Consider the following 16262-nt stretch of genomic DNA (forward strand, 5'->3'; position numbering starts at 1 on the left):
TGGCGTGTAACCAGCCTAGGATGGAGCTTTTCCATAGGATTCCCTAACGAGGAGCAGGATTCACAGGAGGGGAACAAGGAGCAAGTTCCCCCTCTTGCTTTACAAATAGCAGTGGTGATAATTAAAAAAATTAACCAAAAAAAAAAAAATTAGCAAAATCGAGTCCGAGGAGACAATAGGAGGAGGCTTTCGGGGAGGTCGCTGGGGTCCCGGCGTGACAGCGAGGAAGAGGAGCGAGGGGACAGAGAAGCGCTACCCACCTTCAGTGCTGGGGGGGCGCAGGGGTGGAGGGGGGCGAGGCCGAGGGGCGGGAACCCCCTCCCCTCGCTGTGGGGCAGGCAGAGGGCTCAGAGATGCCCCCGGCTCCTGCTTCCTTGGGGGGTGGGGAATTAGGGGCAGCGCTGCCCCCCTCCAGGCTCCCCAGTATGGCCCGGCTGTCCAGTCCCACTCGCTGACTGGTTTTCCCACGTCACGTGGAAGTGGGCGGCGATGGGAGGGAAGGGGGGGTGAAGGGGGTGGCCGGTATCTGTTGCACCATCAGCCGGGCGCCAGGTTTCATGGCTGTGGAGGAGAGAGGAAAAAAAAAAAAACAAACCCCAAAAACCAAAAACAAACAAAAAAAAGGAATAAAATAAAATAACGAAATCAAACCAGCCCCATGGGCATGGCCCCACCAGCTGGGCAGCCTCGCGTCCCTGCGCGCCTCAGGGATGCCCGTGCCTGATTCCCAGAAAAATCGGGGATTTTTTCTGAGGGGTACAGACATCCCCCCCAGCCCCCAAATCCCGCTGGAGTCAACCCCCTTCGTTGGCGATATTGCTCAAGGGAGATTTTTCCGTGCTTCTGCCCCAAATCGCGATCCCAAATTGTAGAGAGGGGAGGTGGCAGCTGCTCTCCTCTATGTTCCAGCCAGTTTTGGGGTGCTCCCTCCAAACTGGACACCCCTTTCCTGTCCCTCCATGCTCTGATGGGTTTAAGGTTAATGATGAGGTGCAGCGGGGGTGCTGCACCCCTCTGCAATTTGGGGTCCCAGCCCCACGTGGAGTTCAACCCCACATCCACAGCCCCCCCTCCCCAGGGGCTCCTTTCGCCCTCTCCAGACATCCGGGGGTCCCACTGCCCTGTTTCCCGGGGATAACTCTCACACCGTTAACATTTCCCACACTCCGGAGCTTCCCGTGGAAATCTGGGGTTCCTACCCTAAGTCTGTGTGTGTGTGGGGGGGAGATGTCAGCGGATTTTGGTGCTTGGAAATAAAAATATTGAATTAAAATTTCAAATCTCCGTATGAAAGACACGGGATGGGGGGGAAGAGGGAATGGAGAAATCGATTTATTGAAGGGGGATGGAAGGTGAGGAGAGCACTTGGGGGGTGCTTCAGGGTTGGGAATGAATCCCCGGGGATGTGGGATCCTCTCATCCTCTGCCCTCACGTTATTCTGCAATACCCAGGGGGCACAGGGACTCCCCAAATCCCCAAAATGAGAAAACGCAGCTGGAGATAACCCCAAATATCGGGATGAAAATATTTACAGTCCCATATAGAAATCAAATTATAGGCACAGAAATACAAAAGAAATTAACATCAGGCAACGGTGTCTCTGTGCATATTTGTAATTTCAGCACACGGGGGAAAATATGTAATTAATAAGAGGTGTGTAATTTTATGCAGATCGATAGAAAAATTAAGTGTAAACGGGACTTAATATATGTTATAATTCACAGGAATGTGTGTTACATGCAAACATAGGTGTACTGTCATACCAAAATAATTTATTGTTTATAATTTATAACGCCCTGTGGTATTGTTTTTGTATATATGTAAATTATGAAATATATTAAAAATAGACATATGACGTATAAACTACAATGTTTAATAACTCATATATAATATATAAACATGTAAATGCCTATATTTAAAAATATATATAAAAATACACTTATGAACACTAGCAGGGAATGAAAAGAGAATTAAATATATTGATGTCTCTTTTGATACCCGTTCTCCGAAGCAGTGCCTATTCAGATGTGCCAGGTTCGGGACACTCATCTTTCCTTCCTTTGCAAAATCCCTGACGGTTTTCTCTCCCAAAGCAGAGATTTCCTAAAGATTCGTTGAATTGCTACAGAAAGGAAGCTCTTTCCTTACTAAATAAGAAATAAAAACATTTTTTAAAAACTCACAAAAAGCGAAAATGCAATTTAAACTGATTAAACCCGCCCAAGCAGCAAAGCAGCAATACCAGGAGCAGAGAAGATTTCAAGGACGTGTTTTGGCTTTGCTACTTGCAGGAAAAAAGGTACGAAAGCAATTCCCGTGGGTTGTTTCCCGTGCGTGCGGCCGGATCCAGCCTCTTTCTTTTTTTTCGGGGAATTATCGGTCGGCGGAGCCGGGAATCGCGGGAACTCTCATCCCGAAATTCGGAGAGGTGAGGAACTGCACCGAGCCCAGCCTGGCGTGACCCAACAGCATTTAGGACACAATTTCTCCTGGAAAAAGCAGATGGGACACAGCAAAGAGCAGCGACAAAAAACAAACAAACAAACAAACAAAAAAACCCAAATAAAACCAAAACAAAACAAAAAAAACTCAAAAACCCCCCCCAAAAAAACCGAAAACAAAAAAAAACCTAAACCAAACCCAAAATCTGTTCTGCACGCGGCGGAGCTTATTTTTTACCTTGCGATTAACGAAATCTGTGTGAAAATAACCCAGGGGAGCAAATTTTGGCCTTGCTCCTCTCCTTTCAAGCCTCCAGTTCTGCCCCAGCCAGGAAAAAAATCTATACGATGCCTATTTTTTAAGGTTTTTTTGTTTTGCTTTTTTTTTGTTTTCCCGTATCAAACTTAGTTCCACCGTGGTTTTAGAGTTAAAGCTCCCGGTCTGATGCATGAGGGAAAAAAACCAAACTTCCCCTCCAAAAAAAAAACCAACCAAACAAAAAAAATCACTCAAAACCACCTTAGGAACTGGAGGGGGGCAGGGGGCGGAGGGGAAGAGGGGAGAAAATTAATTTAAATTTTTATCTGTGCTAAAAGTTGAATTTTTAAAACAATCATGAAGAAAAGTGGTTAAAAATAAGGGAAAAAAACCGCGGGGGAAATGTGATTTTAGCAGAGCAAAAGGGATAAATGGGTCCGGCGGCTTCTGCCTATTGGACATTTGGGATTATTTGGGTTTTTTATTAGTATTACGTTAATTCTTTTATTTATTCCTTGCTTTGGCTGCAGCCGGGAAGGGTCTGGAGGAGGGGGCTGGGGAGAATCTGAGAGTTACAGACTCTGGGAGAGGATCGGCCACCCCGGGACAGCGGAGAGGGGAAAAATCGGCTCCAAAAAATCCCGTGCTGGGATGGCATCTGCGGGCGGTATGGATCAGCTGTAGGTATCTATCTATAGGTATCGATAGGTATCTATCCGTAGGTATCTATCTGTGGGTGTCTCTAGGCTGTCCCTGGCTTGTGTTAGAGCAGCCGGTGCCACTGGGAAGGGAAAGTGGGGGCAAGGCACGGCTGTACCCCCGAATTTTTGGGGCTGTGCGGCAGGACCGGGGTGGTTTGGGAGTCAGGGATGGCCGGGAGTGGGGGACGAGGCTCCCTGCGAGCCAGGAGACGTCTCGGGACGGCATCGCCTCCTCCCGCCCCCGTCCCACCCGTCTGGGGGGGCTGGGGATGGACAGGGGGGTGCTGCCCCTCCAGCCCTCTCCAGATCCAGCAAAAGGGGGGAAATGCCGAGCGCCAGCCCCTCCTGGAGCTGTGCGGGGGGACGGATGGATCCCCCACCCTCCTGAGGGGCAGATCCTGCACCCTCCTCTCTGGGGAGCCTTGGAGTCCCCTCTCTGGGACCCCTCGGCGCCCCCCTGCCCGCAGACACCTCTCAGGACACCCCAGCGCAAGGAAAACCCACGGGACGCTGTGGAGAGCTCAGCTGGAAGGACAGAGGGACAGCCCCGCACAGGGGGACCCCGCTGTGGCTGCCACCCCCGCCCCGGCTGAACCGAAGCTCTTTCAGAGACATTTTCCCAAACAAACGTCACGTCTGTTTACGGGACGGCAGTGGTCCCAAAATGCCACCAAACCCCTCCACCTCCTCCTCCCCCATCCCAAAGGCCAGGTACTGCCCTTCGCAGGAGGGTGGCCGAGCATCATCGCGGCTCAGCGGAGCTTCGGGGGAATTTCTAAATCCTTTCTGACGACTCCCTCTACCCTCTATGCTATATTATCGCTTTTTCCTGTATTTTCCCCCCTTTTTTACCCCCAGTAGAAATAAGAAATAAGTACAGGTGACTTCCTCAGGGACAAATTCCTGGGATGCAGAGGTGCGTGGAGCAGCGATCCGTGCTCTGGTGCAGCAGGAGGGGAGAGGCTGAGAAGTGAGAGTCAGTGCTGTGGAAATCGGGGGACAGACAAAATCCAAAATCCACCTGGAACGGGGATTTTTAGGAAACGGGGATCTCTAGGATACGGGAAGCACAGGACTTGTGATGCCCTGCGTGTCTGTGCCCCTGTGTGTGCGTGGGGGGCGCAGATGTGTCCCCGAGAACACTGAAAATTCACCGTGGATCAGTGCGCTGCATTCCCGTCAGTTTTACTGCCAAAACCGAGTGAATTGAGCCTAAAACGCCAGGGCTTTGAATTTCCCAGTCTGGGATTCTCTGGATTGGTGGCGAGACGTGAAAGCCCAGCTCAGAGGGACCTTCCCCGCGGGGACAGGGGCTGTGCCACGGCGCTGTGCGTGGCATCTGCGGACACACGTCAGCCGCGGATGGGGGATCCCCCGGGGCCACCAGCACGGGGAAACATCACCTGCGGTGTCGGGGAACCCTCTGGGGACGAAGGGCGAGCGTCACCCCCCAGCCGGGCTCCTGTCGCCCACTCGCAGCGCCCTGCACACGCGTGGTTTCTGCTGTCATCATTGTCACCGCCCTTTGACGCAGTGACAGCGAAACCACCCGTGCGGAGCGCACCTGCTGTGACATCCCGGCTGCCGGGCACTGACTGGCCCCGGCAGAGACCCGCGGGTCTGGCAGGAGCAGCAGCGGTGATGAAAAACCCCTTCCCGTTCCTGGGGAGGCTGGAAAAGGCTCCTGCGTCAGGCGGGGAAGGCTGCTGTGCCTGGAAGTGCCTGGGATGGAGCCCTGGGAATGCCGAATCCCAGCCAGCATCACCACCCATCATCTAGCCATAAATCCATTTATCCATCATTTATCTATATCCATTTATCCATCATCTATCCATAAATCCATTTATCCATTATCTATATATCTCTATATCCATCATCTATGCATATATCCCTATATCCATCATCTATCCATACATCCATTTATCCATCATCTATCCATATATCTCTATATCCCTATATCCCTAATCTGTCTGTATATCCATTTATTCATCATCTATTCATATATCCATTTGTCCATCATTTATCTCTATATCCCTATATCCCTAATCTATCTGTATATCCATTTATTAATTATCTATCCATACTTCCGTTTATCCATCATTTATCTATATATCCCTATATCCATCATCTAGCCATATATCCCTATATCCATACATCTCTGTAACTCATTCCTACGTCTTATTTGCTTTTTTGTACCCATCTGCCTTGCCAGAACATCCATTTTTTCATCCATCTATTTATCCACGTGTCTGTATCTCTCTCGCCAATGTGTTTTATGTTCCTACTCGCCTGTACCACTCACTGAGTGCCCTTACCTGTCACTGTGGGGTCCCCTACACCCCTGCACCCCCCTTCCAGCTCCCTTGATCCCCTCAATCTGCCCCACTGGGATGTTCGTAGCCCCTCACAATGATGCTGCGTCTATCCCAAACCCATGGCGGGAATGCCGGGATCCCTGGATAATCCTGTGGGGTTGCTGCAGCCTGACCCCCGTGAGGTTCTGCACCCCGACTTCTCTCCCCAGATACATCCCGGCTTCACGGCGCTGCCTCCGACCCCACCTTGGGGGCTCTCCCTGCTCGCAGCCCGCGCTCCGGGCCGTGCCAAGCCGTGCCGTGCCGGCGGCGGTGCCGTCGGGGCGGCGGGGCCGGGGCTGTCAGCCCCTATTGATGAGGTGTGGGCTGACGGCGGCGAGCGGCGGCCGCCGGCTCCGCTCCAGACTCCCCGGCGCTGGGGTCAGTGCCCCGGGCAGCGCCGCCGGGAAGGGAAGGGAAAGCAAGGGAAGGGAAGGGCTGCAGGGCCGGAGCCCGATGCCCCTGCGCTCCCTCCGATGCCCCTGCGCTCCCTCCGATGCCCCTGCGCTCCCTCCGAGCATCGCGCACCCCATGCCGGGAGATGCAGCGCCGAGGTTGGATGTGGTGATGGAAAAATAAAAAAAAAGCCAGTCCTGACCCAAATCTTATGCCCTCTGGGTGAGGAAAGAGGTTTTGTGGCTAAGTTCTTTCTGCACTGAAAAAAAATTGTTTCTTTCTCTGCACCGATGGTTGTTGAATTGCACAGTGGTTGAATTAATTCATTTATTCTGGAGAGGAAAGCAAAAATAAAAGAGGTAGATTTCACATAAAATTAAAGCCACAAAGCCAGAATAGTTTTTCACGCCAAAAAGTCCAAGCACCGAATTTCCAAGCCCAAATCCATGTGAAATGCGCTCACATGAGCAAAGGACAAGCAGGCAGTGCTGGCGGGACTGAGTGGTAAAGCAGGAGGATGATTTGACCTTGGACAAGATGCCAGTCCAAAAAAAACCAAAATATTGACAATTTTAAAAGGAAAGTTTGAAAAAAAAAGGTGGAAAAAATGTCTGGTCTTTTCCATAAAGGAAAAAATTCCCTGGTGCAGGGTGAATTTGTAACCTGAGGTTGGCAACGTCCTCCAGCAAGGGACACTGAGGACAGATGGGAATTTCTGGGAATCTTCCTCTCTTCACCTAGATTTGCAAATGGTTGAATTCCCTGAGAAGATGAATTCCCTGAACTTTGGACACTGGGCTGGAATTCAGCCTCTCCCAGATCCCCTCAACTTTGCAAAGGAAAGGAGGACTCAAAGGGCTGCCCAGCCCTGGCACAGCTGCCCAGGACAGTGGTGGCATCTCCATCCCAGGAGGGATTTAAAAGGTGTGTGGGTGGGGAACTCCGGGACAGGGTTCAGTGGTGGCCTTGGCAGTTTTGGGGGAATGGTTGGACTCAGTGATCTTAGAGGGCTTTTCCGACCTAAGCAATTCCATGGATCTGTTAAGTGATGCCAGAGTTCCTTCAGATTATATTTAATTTCCACGTCATCTACACAACAATTTCTGGAGCTGAGGCAGCAACTTGGGATTTTTTTTCATTTCCTAGTTAACATCCACCCACTTTTCCAGAAATATCCCACCAAAATCCCCTTGCACTGCTGTTCTCCAGCCAAGTGAACATTGCAGCCCTCCGCAGCATCACTCAGGGCAGCAGGAATTCAGACTATGCCACTGGGATTCTTATGGCTGCACAAATAAAGATCCCAGTTTCCTTCTACCATCAGGAATATCCTGCTCCTTCTTCTTCTCTTTTGGGTTTGTGAAGAAAAATACCACTGGTGTAATATTTTTGATGCACCAGTGCTACCAGAGAGAAGCAGAGTTGATGCTCCCTTAAATCTGCTGAGATCCAGTCTGCCTTTGGCTTTTGGACCCATCCTGCAGCTTCACACCTACCTAGGAATGCTGTCCAGGATGGGAAACCCTGGGTGAAGCTGGCATTTTGTCATCCATGGGGAAAAGCAAGAAAATACACCGCAGGCTGTCATGTGTAAAAGGCACAATGACATGAAAGTTCATTTTATCAGAAAATGATAATAACATCAGGCAAAACTCCAGTGCAGTACATGGGGAAAGAATACTCAGGCATGTTGCCAAATTTATGTGTAATTATCCCTCGTTCTTGGATCATTATTGCAGTGTTGATGTAATTAATATACTGTGGTATCTGTTGGGTAGCTGATGCACCTCTGAGTTTTCATGCACTGAACAAGTCAGGAATGATGTGATTCCAAGACTTGCAGTGCAGCAAGAGAGAGGTGGAATCCCGGACAATGTTTTAAGTTTAGGAGGGTTTTGGTTCAAATAAACAAAAATTCCACCAAACCAGTCAGAGACAGGAGGATTTTGGGCTTGAATGTGTAGTTCTGGCTCTTGTACAAAATCAGGGAATCATGGAAAGGTTTGGACTGGGAGGGACCTTAAAGATCATCCAGTTCCACACCCTCTGCCATGGGCAGGGACACCTTCCACTGTCCCAGGCTGCTCCAAACCCCGTCCAATCTCGCCTTGGACACTTCCAGGGATCCAGAGACAACCACAGCTTCTCTGGGCAACCTGTGCCACGGCCTCACCACCCTCCTAGCCAAAAATTCGTTCCCAATATCCCATCTATCCCTGCCTGGCAGTGGGAAGCCATTCCCTGTGTCCTGTCCTTCCATCCCTTGTCCCAAGTCCCTCTCCAGCTCTCCTGGAGCCGCTTTAGCTTCTGGAAGGTGTTCTAAGATCTCCCCAGAGAATTCCTTTCTCCAGAAATTGTCTTTTGGCTTGCATGACAGAGCAACTTGGGCTTGGCTCCATCCTGTCCTACCCACCAGGGACAAGGTGGACAAAGCAGATTTGGTTCAGTGCAGAAAGGCAAAGACACCTCAAAGGGGCAGCTCTTTCCATGGGCTGGAGAAATGTCCCTGCAGTGTCACCCTCGCTGGCAGCCAGGAGATAAATGAAGGGTGGCTGCTGGGCTCTGCAGTGATAACTGATGCTGAGCTTGCCTTTGCCACAAAACCATGGAATCGCAGAATGGTTTGGGTTGGAAGGGGACTTACAGATCATCTGTATCTCCCTGGGAGTCACTCCTTGCTGTGTGACACCAAAATCGGGCTGGATCCTACAATTTTCTTATTTCCTTTTTATTTTCTCTTTTCCAAAGGATCCCATGGCACTTTATAAAAATTACCACGTGAAGCCTCCCAACAGCACTGCAGGGTGGGTGGATCTTATTATCTGGGAAGACAAGGGGAAGGGGGATTAAAGGCCTTGTGGGGGACAGCAGATCCAGGACAGGACCTGTCCCTTCCAGAGCACTTAGTCCCGTGCCTTTTCGCAGGATTATGGACTTTTGGCAGAACAGCTGTGAAATCTCACTGTAATTCCAGCAGGACACCGGAGGCATTGGAGCATATTCCAGTTGTTAGCACCCAAAGATACCTAAACCTGCATGGATAAATGGTTGCAGGCATCCCACAGAGGGCTCCTTCCCAAAATGTCTGCTCTTGCTGAAAGAAGTAGAACTCATTAAGGAACACCTTTTTTTTGGGGGGGGGTTTTGGTTGTTGTTGTTGTTGTTGTTGTTGTTGTTGTTGTTGTTGTTTTTAGTGGAAAATCCTCCCAAAATCAAAGAAAATGTTATTTGTGTTCCATCTGGAAGAGCTGGAAATACAAAAGCACAAACTGGAACGCTCAATATTGGTTGTTTCTGGCTGGACAAAATTCCAAAGTTTAATAGTTGGGTTTTTAAAATTTTCTTTTTAATTTAATTGAATTTTACTTTCACTTCGGGCTTTTTTTGTTTGGTTTGCTTGTTTTAAGAAAATTCTAAGACCCTTCTGGATGAATTGCTGTTTCAACTCAATAAAAAGAAAAGTTGGGCTTGAACTGCTCTAAGGAAGAAGTTTAAATGTCTCTAATAATTTTACTAATTATAGATGAAAAAATCTGAATTCTTCTGCTTGTTGTTTTGGGGGAGGGTGGTTTGTAGAGAGAATAAAGAACATTTTCAGAATTCAACCTTAAAAAAGCCTTGACTGTTCACAGTGTGCAGTGGGAAAACCACATCAGGGGCAAAAGTTGTTACATTTTATATAATTTCAAGCAAAACCAAAATACACAAAGGGGAAAAAAAAAAGCCAAAAAACAACGGGGCTGTTTGTGTTTAACTCTTTCTTCCTCGCTTTTCCTCTTACATGGAAAATTAAAAATATGAAAATCACAGACCTCCACCACAAACACCGGGATATATAAAAAGTCCCCAATGCTTTTTTTTTTTATTTTGGCATCACATTCCTGTTTCTACCATCACCCCTTGCAGATATTTCTTGTACTCACCTCTTCTTTGAGCAAATCCCAGCATCACAGAGGGGTCACATTGTTCCTTGAGGTTGCAGGCAAGGAACTCTTAGGAAGAACAGGGGATTTGCTCCCTGGAAGTGTCCAAGGCCAGGTTGGGGCCTGGAGGAGCCTGGGATGGTGGAAGGTGTCCCTGCCCATGGCTGGGGTGGGACTGAATGAATTTTGAGGTCCCTTCCAACCCAGACCATTCTATGATTTCATGGCTCTGTGGTTCTTGGATTTCCACATTTCATATCCCATTTGGATCAAATCACAGGGGTTTTTTTATGACACCCCAGAATCCTCCATTTCCCAGTGGTTGGTTGTGTGAAGAACATCTTTGGGCCTCATCTGCACCTGCCTCATTTCCTGCCCTTTGTCTGTCCTTGGGATTTCATCACCAGATCAGAGGTGATGGGAGTTACATTTCCATGAGTTCACATCAGAGGATCACGGAATCACAGGATCATTCAGGCTGGAAAAGACCTCCAAGACCATCAAGTCCAACCTGTGACTGATCCCCACCTTGTCAGCAGCCCAGAGCACTGAGTGCCACATCCAGTCATTCCTTGGATTGTCCAAGGATTGTCCCTCTCCCCCACTTACTGACAATGATTTGGACACCACTGGGAAGCATCTGAAGAGGGTCCAGCTGAGCCTCCAGGGCAGAACCTTTTGTGAAATGCTCTTCTTCTCCTTCCCTTGTAGTTGACCACCAATATTGACCATGTGGTGAAAACATCTTCAGTTGGTGATGGGACATTTTTTTTTGCAATTCTGGGCCAATTTCATTTTGGGTTAAAAAAGGAAGGAAAATGTATATAGATTTTTTCCTTTTTTTTTTTTTTTTTCTGATTTCTCTTTCCCCCTTCTCTGATTTTTTTTTTCTCTCTGCTGCTGGTTTGATGCTGGAGGCCAAATGCCTTATACTGACATTTGTGAAAGAAATAAAAGAGAATTATTTAAGGGAGAACTCTTCCCTTCAGATTTGGCCTCTCTTTGAGCCTGGATCATCAAGAGCTTTTATTTTTACTTTTTTGTTCTTTCTTCTTTTCCACCCCATTGTTGTCCTCTCAGGTGGGTCCTGATCTGATCAAGGTCTCCTCATACGTCCTTATCTCCTCCCCAGTGACTGGAAGAGGGCTGCCGGGCAAATAAAGCTTAGAAAATGGTCACGTCTTTAAAAAGATATCGGGAATTTAGATGGAAAAGTGTCTCTGGCCAAGGCTTCTGTGTTCAACTGCCAGCACAAAAACACCCTGAGTTGGTGCAGTGCTGTTGGAAGAGAAGGATGTCCTTAAACTTTGGGGATTCCCAGATCACTTTTAATTGTCCTGGGATTCTGCAGAGGCCACATCACCCTTTTTGGGACCTCAGCTGTCCATCTGCTCAAATAAAGGTAAAAAAGCCCCATGGGGTTAAGCCTCGACTGCGACGTGCTCTCCACATCGTCAGGATCTGGGGTGGCACGAGCCCAGGGGGACATTGAGGACATTTATCCCCACACCCAGCCCACAGACAAGGCAGGAGGGATTTGGCCACACAAACAGAGATTTATCCATTGATCAAAAAGGTCCTGAATGGGATTAGGGATAAGTCTATCAGCAGAGAGGGTTTGGTGTCCAAGCGTGGGGGGCTGATGCCGCTGCGCTGATGAGTTGATAGCCTTGACCAGAGGAGTTATCAGGGCTGGGGACAATGCAGGACATGAGCAAACACTGGGCAGTGGCACCTCAAGAAAGACTCTGGGAGTCACTGGGGTGATGTTATCTCACAGGGCAGACCCTGGGAGCCTCTTTCCCCTAAAAAGAGGGATCAGTGACTGCGGCAACCTTCGGACATGAAAGACTGAGGGTGCAATGTGAGAGTGTTTGGGCAGCAATGCTGGGAAATCAGTGGGCAGAGCAGAAGTCTTGCACTCTCTCATGAAGAGAAATCATCAGTTTTCAGCCCATCTTGCAGAGAAACACAGAATTTTTAGGTTTGGAAGAGACCTCTGGAGATCATTAGTCCAACACCCAGCCAGGGCAGGGTCACCTGGAGCAGGCAACACAGGAACGTGACCAGAGAGGGAGAGTCCACACCCTCTTTGGGCAGCGGTTTCTGTGCTCTCCCACCCTCAACATGAAGAATTTCTTCCTCATATTGAGGTGGAACTTCTTGTATTTTAGTTTATGGCCACTGCTTCTTTTAAACTTGTACATATCTGGGCTAGAGAAGGGCTGTTGGAAAAGAGTCTCTGTGTTATCTGTCTGTAGCCTGCCCTTTAAAAATGAGGTTGGGTGAATTTGCTGGCTGCACGTCCCTCCAGATGAGATTTGCATTGAGTGATTCATTCAAGCCAGGCTTGGCAGAGGGGTGGAGATGTGTAGGTAAGAGCAGAAATAAGCACTGGCTATCAGGGTTCACAGACTGGCTGAAGACAGCTCAAATCTGTAGAAAATCACAGCATTTTATTCCTGCCTTTCCCAAATGAGATCCCAGAGCCCAGACAGCCCCTGAAAAGTTCACACCTTTAAATGTTCTCATCAGAGGAGAAACAAATGTCCAGAAACTTGGCAGTAATTGGATCACCAAGTGCAAGCTCCCGTGATTAGATCAGGAGTCCTCTGCCAGGGTTTTACTGAATCACAAGAAAGGATCAAACGGCTGGAAGAGGGAGCAGCTCTTCATTTAAACTTCATTAATTTCCCGTCCTCTTGGCAGAGCCCTTGAAATGCAGAGGTGGCTTCTAGCAGCACACTCTATTGCTGGAGCAAGAAAAAACCTTCGTAATCCACAGGATGGGAAGAAGCAAAGTCCAGGCTCCAGCTGTCTGGGATAAGCCTTGTCTAAAGAAAATATGTAGCTGGCTTCTGTATTTTTATTCAGGCCCATGTGATGAAGTAGAAGAAATGAAATTTTATTTTCTAATAAAAGAATCTATGGTTGTTCAGGAAAGTTCTAAAGATCTCTAGTTTATGCTGTGCTGGATGGAGGACTTTGAGCCCTCATACCTGTTCTTGGAAGGATATTTGTGTAGGGGTTAGGCCACAAATTTCCTGCTGAAAGAAGAACTTTACTAAGCAAATACCAGGAATCCAGAGGTTTATCCCTGCTCAGCTGTCACTGAAGTGATGCTTGTGATGATCCAACATGGGACTCATGCACACTTGGGTGGCACTGACCAAAGTGCCCAAAATCTGATCCATCTGAACTTTGAAGAGGTCCAAGTCCTGATGTAGCTGCAGGGATGCTCACCTGATCCCAGGACCCCTAAAAATGTCCTTTGGATGACCCAATTTATAGGGACTGGCTATCCAAACCTGGAGCAGGAGACACCAGAAATGTCCTGGGCTGTGGATGCCCCATCCCTGGAAGTGTTTGAGGCCATTTTGGGTGGAGCTCTGAGGAACCTGGAAGGTGGAAGTGTGGAAGGTGTCCCTGCCCCTGGCAGGAGATTGGAACAAAATGATCTTTAAGCTCTTTTCCAGTCCAACCCATTCCATGATTCTACTCAAAATGGTGTAGCTTCCCCAGAAGGGTATCCTGGTTTTCCAGAGCTTTTCATAACCTCAGGTGAGCACCCTTTCCAATGAGGAAGGTGTTTTATTTTTTCTCTAGAAGAAAACCCCCTAAAATCCCATCAATTTTGGTTTGCAAGCAGAAAGTAAGGGAGTTGCTATCAGCAAGAAAGTTCATTCATCTTAAAAGAGAAGGACATTCCAGCCAAATTATATAATGAAAGAGGTGATAAAACCCACCTGCTTTTTGACTCCAGGTTTCTGTTGCTTTTTAAATCAGACCAGTGTATTAAAGATATTCAGCCTTTTTCTTTTTTTTATTTTTTGCGTGTGGACTTTTTGGGCCAGATCTGTATCTGTTCCAAGTGGGAAGAGGCATGTCCATCCAGCAGCCATCATTTCATCATGTTGTACATCCCTTTTCACTGCAGTCTCAGGGGAAGCAGATTTCTCTTGGGTTTTATTGGGGGAGGGGGTAATCAAAGCAGGATACTTTCCCAAAATTTGTCAAGAGATGAGGGAAGAGGCTGGGAGGACAAGCAGAATATCCAATCACTCCATTCCCTGTGTCCTGTCCCTCCATTCCTTGTTCCAAGTCCCTCTCCAGATCTCCTGGAGCCCCTTTAGCCTCTGGAAGGGGCTCTGAGCTCTCCCCAGGGCCTTCTCTTCCAAAGATTGCTGCAATTCCCAGCTGACCACAGAGCAGGGCCCTTCCTGGAAGGATGCCCAAATCCAGTGAGAAAGGACCCATTTTGGGCTTTTTTTTTTTCTGTTTGATGTTGCCAGTGACAGCAGGATGCTGCAGGGAGTTGGGCTGCCAGTGCCCTGAATTATAAATATAAAAATTTATATATTTATATATATATAAATATAAAAAAAACCCTGCATGTGAGCAAAATGGAGAGTGGCTAATTTGATTTCAAGGGCTCTAAACACCTCTGTGCTTGGAAGTGTGCTGGGAATTTAGGGAACAGAGATATCACAGGATGGAAATGTGGCCCTGATAAAGCTGGGCTGAGTGAGAAGTGCAGCTCTTGGCAGAGCCAACTCCATTGCAAAGTCTGGGACACTCAAACACAGAGGGTGGCAGAGGCTTGGGACAAGGGAGGGCTTAGAGAAAAATTGGATAAAACTCAAACACAGTGGGACAAGTGGTTCTTAGCATTGCTTCACCATGGCATGAAGAGGAGCAGCTGGAAGCAGTTTGGTGCTGGACCAACAAATCCTGCTCCCTTAAAGCTGACAAACTCTGTAACCAAGGCAGAGACTTTGCTGAGAAAGAGGTAAAACCTCTAAGAAGTCCCTTCGCACCCAAATTATTTTGTGATTTTATGGAAATAAGTGAAGGGACTTGCCCAGGGCTAAGCATTGAGTCAGTGGTGAAGTCAGGGAGGGGGCTGAGGTGTCTCAGCTCCTGCTGGTTGTACTCACCTGGCTCAGGACCCAGAAAGGAGCAGTGACAATAAATAATGAGCAGGATTGATTTTTTTTTTCTCTTTCCCTTTTCATGGCACCCTTGGAGACTCACACAACTGAATATACCTGGATCTTTTAATTAAAGGATGGTCCCTGCTCCAAGGAGACAATTTCACTGGGGTTTGTAGGAGATTTTGGGAGATCCCCCTAGGGAAAAAAAAAAATATATATATATTCAGGAAATGGATCTACTTTGTGGCTTTTCCATTGCTGTTCCCTTTGTATGGTTGTGTTGAGCATAACAGGCTGGTTTTTAACAAATCTTCCAGGCATTTGATGTGAGCCCAGGGGAAAAGTGGGAAGGAGAGCTGTAAAATGGCAAGCCCAGGCTGTCTCTGCTCCCAGCCTTTCCTCAGAGTTAGATAAGAGCAGCAGCAGATAAGAGGAAAAGCAGGTCTTTAATTCAGTCAGAATTTCACTTAGTGTGAAGGAAAGCATCTAATAGGAGAATTAGACTAAGCCAGGAAATTGCCTCTTAAACCTGAGCTCTCCTGTGCTGGCACAGTCAGCATTTTATATAAATACATATCTACACATCTGCCTTTCTCAGAACCACCATAAAACCCTGCTCTTAGCAAAGTGGCTGAGAAATTCTTTTAAACTCATAAACCCAAGCCAACACAGCCTTTTCAACCACATGGGCTGGAGCATTTTTCCAGGTTTCTCCCAGTTTCAAATATTCCCAGCCTCCGAGGGCACCTGAAGCCAACAGAGCCATGATCTCCCCTTGCCCAGAGGTGCCCACCCAACCCATTTTCAGCTCCAGGTGTGGCCACAATGGTGTTTTAAGTGATGCATACCCCAAATGAGGAGGCACCACCAAGGCTTTGCACTGAGCAGAAGCTTTTGGGGAGGCTGAGGAGGGATCAGGCTTTGAGTCTGACTCTTGTTGGAGACCTGGATACCACATCAGGGAAGAAGAAGGCCGCATCTGCTCTGCCTCCGCTCTCATTTTTCCAGCCCTGAGTGTTTGCTGGCAGACAACAACATTTCTTCCATGTGGGCAGTGGTGTAGGATTGACACAGGGATGTCAGTGGGGTTTGGGGACATTTGCCATGAAGGTGGAGTGTGAAGAAAAACATCTAATAGGGGAATTAGACTAAGCCAGAAAATTGCCTCTTAAACTTGCATATTAACATATTAAATATGCATTTTGTATAAATGCATGTCTACACATCTGCCTTTCTCAGTACTGCCATAAAAT

This window comes from Molothrus ater, chromosome 3 (assembly GCF_012460135.2).
Source record: "Molothrus ater isolate BHLD 08-10-18 breed brown headed cowbird chromosome 3, BPBGC_Mater_1.1, whole genome shotgun sequence".
Taxonomy (NCBI): Eukaryota; Metazoa; Chordata; class Aves; order Passeriformes; family Icteridae; genus Molothrus; species Molothrus ater.